This window comes from Chamaea fasciata, unplaced genomic scaffold (assembly GCF_029207755.1).
Source record: "Chamaea fasciata isolate MVZ Bird 193981 ecotype frontalis unplaced genomic scaffold, bChaFas1.0.hap1 SCAF_15, whole genome shotgun sequence".
In the NCBI taxonomy this organism is placed as follows: domain Eukaryota; kingdom Metazoa; phylum Chordata; class Aves; order Passeriformes; family Sylviidae; genus Chamaea; species Chamaea fasciata.
This window is the reverse complement of record NW_027094100.1, coordinates 14,786,637-14,793,116: the sequence shown is the minus strand read 5'-3', so window position 1 is coordinate 14,793,116 and position 6,480 is coordinate 14,786,637.

The following is a 6,480-nucleotide window of genomic DNA, read 5'->3' as shown; positions in this document are numbered from 1 at the left end:
ACAAAGCCAGGGTTGTCCCAGGCTGGCAGTGACATGGCAGAACAACAGACAGGAGGTGTCAGCTGGAAAACTGAAGGAACATCTCCCACTGCCTGGGAAGGAGCTCTGCAGACACCAGGAGAGAGCAGGAGAATCTGTGAATTCCCTGCTCACAGGGAGAGCACCAACCTCCTGCCCATTATTATTTTTCACATCTTTCAGGGCCACAGAGACAATGGAAACATCTTTGTATCTGCATCACTTGAGAGAGAGTGAAAGGAATAAATCCTCTCTCTTCCCTTTCCAAAAGGCAGGCCAGTAGTTGTGCTGCATGACCAAGCCTCCAGTGTGAGCAGCCCTCGTCTTCAGATCTGAGCTCTGATCTGCTCTCCTGAAGTGTTTATTGTCTCAGAGAGCTGGAGAACCCAATTTCACCCCATTTTCCCTGGTCACAGGCGTGCAGGCCCAGCAGGACCCTGGGACACCCTCTCTGCCCTGGCATCTGCCCCCACCTCACACCAGCAGTGTGTCCTTCACACGGGGACCTCTGCCCTCCCTCCTGAGCCCCTGCCTTCAGCTTGGAGCTGACCTCAGCTCATCCTCCATGCAGATATTTTTAGCAGAGCTTATGGTGTTTGGGACAACGGCTGGAGAGGAGCAGCTTGTGCCGAGCAGGAACCAAACCGGGTTCGTTCTGGGACTCTGTGTGAGGCAGCTCAACTTCAGACACTCCTGCCCGAGCACAGGTGGTTTTGCCACCCATCTGGCCAAACCCTCCTGTCCCTCAGGTGGCTCCTGCAGAGCAGGGTGACGTGGGGCTCACCAGGAGGGATCCAGTCCCTCCACATTCCATGGGCAGCGTCCTGCCTGACCCCCACCCACGCCAAGGGCACCCATAGAGGTGCTGCTGGCCACCCCTGCCAGAGCCACTTGTCCCTGCCCTGCTGGGTCTCCTTCCCCTGCACTGGCACAGGGCTGTGGGGAGCCAGCCCAGGGAACTGCTCCAGGTTGAAAATAACTCCGTTTTTCCGGAACAGTCTGACACTGGCAGCCTTTGCCAGGCTGGATCTCAGTGCAAAGCTTCAATGCCAGTGCTGGCACGAGGCAAGAGGCACCATTATTTTTGGCAAGGGCACCTGCTTTAAGTGTTTGCATGCAACCCTCAGAAAGTTGTCAGCCCCGGTGGTTACAGCCAGAACAGGAGATGCCTTTTTGCCTCAGCAGGGATGTGAGCAGCCGTGAAATCCTGGGATTTCACCTCCAGCACTGCTGCAGGGGAGCACACTGGGGACAAGGCTGGGAAGAGACCCCCCCACTAATGCCAAACCTTTATATTTGCCCTCATCGTGTCTCCAGGCAGATCTCAGCATCCACAGCCACTGTGCCTTGCTTGTCCTCCAGCAAGGAAAGGACACAACAGGCCCTGGAGATGGGACAGAGCCTGGAGCAGGCAGGAACAGCAGCACAAACCTCATTCTTGCAGCGCTTGGACTGAACCAAAGGTGTCTGTGTCCAGGAAGGTGTCCAGGAGCCAACAGTGCCACTTCCAAGCCTGTAGGAAGTTAAAGGGGAATTCTGCAGTCTGGGACACTCTTGGCTGTTGGGAGAGAGGATATTTATTTTTTTTAAAGTACTGGAGGAAAAGGGGGCTTTTCAAGTAATTTGGATGATTCACAGGAATGTCGTTAGTGCACAGCTGAAGCTCCACCAATGAACTTGTTCCCTGGAAGGCTTTCCTGCAGTGTGAGGAGCTGAGGCCCAAACTTTCCAGTGATGTCAGGGTTGAAATTGCTATGAGTGCTTGAGAGGATGTGCTGGGAGGTGAGGAAAGAAGAGCTTGAAGAAGTCATGGGCCCAAAAATATGTAAATGGCAGCACAGCTGATTCACTGCATGTCAAGTGCTGTGGAGAAGCCTTCAGCAGCAGCTCCTCTGGTGCTTTTGAATTAATTACCCCGCTGGTGTGAAGACTTCTGGTATTTAGCAGCCAAGGCACATTTCCTCTGTGGCTGCTTAAATCAGCCGGGTTCAAATCGCTGAGGTGAGTCTGCTCTCACACAAAATAATTCAGCTGCTGGATGACAGCTGATTCACCTGGGACTAAATCATCCTCCTAAGTGCAATTTCTTGAACCGTTTTAGGGAGCATGGGTTTTGTATATGTCGTGTGCTGTGGTTTAGGATGCCAGGGAGGATCAGAGGAACAAAAGCAGCTGGTGCAGTGTCTGAGCTGGTCCCAGGGCAGGCTCTGTCTGGACATCGCTGCTCTCCAGTGGCAGGAGCCAGCTGAGCACAGCCTGTCCCAGTGGCCCCATCACCCTCTTTTTGGGGTGCTCTGGATCTCTTTACACATTGGGGGAGAAATTACACGGAGCTGGAGCAGAGGCTGGGTTCCCCTGTCAGGACATTACAGCCCCTTCCATTTTTTTTTTTTTTAAAACAAGTTCCTTCCCGACTGAACATCTTCTCTACTCAATGGATGAGCTTTTTTCAGGTCATTCACAAGCTGATGCTCGCTGAGGTTAAAAAAAGCCCAACAATGGGCTGAGAGATGCTGTTTGATTATGCCCGAATTTTTTTTCTCTCTCTCCCCTCCTCCAAAGATCATCACGAGCTCTGGTTCATTTGCTGTTTGGGAAGAGCACGGGGTGGAAAGTGCCAGATCAGGGGAAAGGCTCATCACATGTCATTATTGTCAGCACAGCACTGGAAATATCACTAATGAATCGATCAGCCCCTCCGTGCACCAGGCCCTGCCCCATGACCCCCCCTGCACTTGTGGCTCCCACTCCAGGGCTGGAGGAGCAGAACAAGCAGATGAAGAGGGAACGGGCTGTCCTGCTTGGATGCACTTGGGAACGAGCTCTGTCAAGGGCTCCTTCACTGATGGCCCCTCAGCCAATTTCAGCACTAATGATCAGCAGCTCAGCAGGGAGCAGGGCTGTGCTTGGCAGTCTTGTCCCTGTTGGACACTCCAGCCTATATTTAGGCACCCCAGGAGTGGCTCTGAGGGGTCTCATGGGCACCAGACAGGCATATCCAACACCATCCCCAGAGCTGGGTGGCTCTGAGACCCTGTGGGGACAGCTGGGCTGGGGCTCTGTGACACAAGGCAGCTTGTGGGCTGACCTGCTGCTGAGAGAGACAGCCCTGGGAAGCAGCTGGGTGCCTTGAAGAGCAGGGTGCTCCACGGTCACCTGGAATGCAAATCTGGGAGCAGCACCAGCCAAGGATGAGCCTCCCTCCTGCTCTGCACCCATTGCAGCTCCAGCACACACGGCACAGGCTTCCTCTGCATCCTCCTCTGCCCAGGGGGAGCAGGTCCTGGCAGAGACTGGTCCCTGCTGCAGAGCTGGGGGGACCAGATTTGGCTGCAGGGGGCTTCATGATGGGGACACAGCTCTGTTGGTCACTGCCCTGTGCCTGGTCTCGTTGGCACTGAGACTGGCTGAAAATACAGACAGAATTATCGTCATTGTGTGAGCTCTCATACCCACAGTCCTCCCTCAGCAGCTCCTGTGGGTCTGTGAGGTGGTGGCTGATGCCTGGCACAGAAAAGTCACCCAGCAAGGACACCTCACCCCCATGACGGTGCTGCTGGCCCACTCCAAACCCCACTAGTAGCTGGGGAGCAGATCAGAATCTCGTGTGACTCAGGCCCAAGACTCATCACCTCTCTCCTGAGCGAGGCAGTCCCTGCGCTGTCCCAAGGTGTCCTGTGACCCAGGGACACCGAGTGTGTGGTGACTGAACAAGCCCACGTTCCCTGGGCTGGTGGAGCCACACTGCTGGGATCCCACCTGCCATCACTTGAGGAGATTTTTCACTCAAGAAACCTCTCACGAAAATTCAGACAATGTGGGACCTGCCTCCCCTCCGTAGAGAGACAAAAATGTCTCAGTCCAGAAGGGAAGGAAGGGGTGCTCAGTGTTCACACAAAGGGGGACCTGCTGCAGCCTTGGGGTGCAGCAGGTGACAGCATTCCTTGGGTGAGGATGTGGTGTGCCACGTCCCTGGGGAGCTCCTGATCTCTGGTTCCACCTCAGGACAACACGTGAGAGCCGTGTGACAGCTCACCCATCCCCTGGCTCACAGCAGACGTTTGCAGTGTTCTTGTCCCGAGAATATCCCCTGAGCTCCCCCAGGACCTCCAGCCTGAAGCAAGAGCTGGTGGTTCTTTGTGTTTAACAACCCAAAGGATTTTTCTTCCATGAATTCATCCAGTTCCTATTGAAATGCTTTGCATCTGTCACATCCTGTGGCGAGGAGCTCCACGGATTAACCACACACTGCACCAAGAACCACTTCCTTTTCCCTCGTCCCAAACTTCCCTCCAGGTAGTTTCCTTTGGAGCCTGCACTCCTGCAGTGGCAGGGCTGGTGAGTAACCACCCTCCCTGCCCTCACACGCCTCCCAGGGCAGGGCAGATCTGCATCACACCCCCCTCCCTCATCCCTTCTCCTGCCCACGGTGCCGTTTCTCGTGCAGAGGCTGCTGCAGAGCTTGGGGCATCCCTGCTTCCCCTCCCTGAGCCTCTTCCACATCCCTCTGGAGATGAGGAAATGGGGAGAGCTGCAGGCAGCATCCTCAGCGTGGGCACATCCGCAGTGCCAGTGCTTCCTTTCTCATCCTCTGCTTCTTCCCTGCTCATTTCCAACATTCCGTTTTCTGCTTTCTCTGCTCCAGGCATTTTGGAGGCATCGTTCAGCACGACCCCCAAGATTCCCTTCCTGGGAGGAGATGCACCAGTCAGAGTCTATCACTGCGCTACCAGCGTTAGGACTGGTTTTTATGTGTTTTCCTTGCCTTTTCCTGAGTTCCCTTGGCTGCCTTGCAGCCCCCTGCTCAGGGACATGGGCACAGCAGCCCCAAAGAGCTCCAAACTTTGCCGGTCCTGCCCTTTTCCTGATAATTTGTGGACACACTCGATGGCTCCCCACAGGTAACATCCCTTAGCTGTGAAAACAAACCCTTTATTTCAGCCCTTCCTTTCCTGCCTGTAACAACTGCTCTGCCTGGCAGGTTTTTCCTCTCTCCCTCCCACGTCCCTGAGGGGCTCTGCTGGGAGGCCTGGCCGGACATCTCACAAACCAGATTTCCTTCCCCAGTCCTTGCAGGACGGCCCCGTGATCCCCCCTTGGCCGAGAGCAGCAGCCAGGCTCAGCAGAGGGTGCCAAGGCTGGTGGGTCTCACCAGCATGGCCCGGGGCTGGGGCGTGGGCTGGTGACTCAGGGCGGCTGCAGGAGCTGGAATCTCATTAATTATGGAACCTCATTAATAATGGAGACGTCCCTCTGACGCTGCAGCCGTCCTGTGGCTGGAGGGAAGAGGATGAAGCAATGGCTGTTGACACACAGGGGAGCTCTGCTTTCGGTGGGCTGGCAGTGTAACCCTGGACAGGCACTGCCGCTTCGGCAGGACGCTCCACACCGCCAGAGCTGGGATAACCCCACAGGTCTGGGGCATTCTGAACTGGACCTGGCACTCAGGCTGAGCTGCCAGACCTCAGCGCCACCAGAACTGGGATTCCTGGCCAGCATTTCGTATTCCATGGCATGAGCTGCTGGGGTTTTTCCACGACAAACTCCTCCTCAGTAAAAACATCCTCCCTGCTCTGGTGTGACGTGGTGGGGAGAGGAGGATGTGTGGGCAACACCATGAGTTGGCCCTGCAGCCCCTCTGCTGCTGCTGCTGAGGCTCCAGGGACCTCTGGAGCTCTCCTTCCACCTTCACCTCTTTCCATCCCTTCTTTGTTCAGCCACATCTCCCTGTTTTCTCAGCCTTGGCATCTGGCAGCCCCACCAGTCCCAGCTCTCTGAAGCCTCTGGTGAATATTTCTCCCAAAATGAAGGGAGACCCAGCTGGCTCCCATGAAAAAGCTCTTGGCCATGAACTTCCCCAGGCTGTAGCACAAAGCTCAGAGCTGGGCAGCGCCTCCCCGCAGAGCCTGGAGCCAGTGACCTGCCAGCTCTTTGCTTTAGGTGTCCTCACCGTTCTGTGAGACCCAGCTGAGCCCCCTGGGCTGGGTTTCTGCCCCCAGCAGTGAAACAAGCACCCAGTGGCTCTCTCAAGGGGCACCTGCCTGTGGCAGAGACACGAGTCCTGTCATGGCACAGGTGTTCCTGGGTGGGAAAAAAAAGGGATGAGGAGATTGTGCAGGGAGTGGCCCGGCAGCTTCAAGGGGCCCTCGCCTCCCTGCCACCCCTCATTTCTCTCTGAAGCAAGAGAAGTTCAGCCTCTGCAGCTCCTCCTGCGCAGGCAGCAGCTCCTGCTGCGGCTCCAGAACAGCAGCTCCTGCAGGGATTTGCCTGGAGGGGCTGGGGGGACTCCAGAGGTGTCTGATCCCAAAGGAGAAGGTGACTCTCGAGGGGATGTGCCTCCCCTGGGCTTCTCACACCCTCACCTTGCTCAGGAGAGTGGCAGCACCAGGGGGTACCCGGGGTGCCCACAGGGAGGAGGAGGAGGAGGAGGAGCTCACGTGGAGTTCCAGCTCCTTGGGTGGG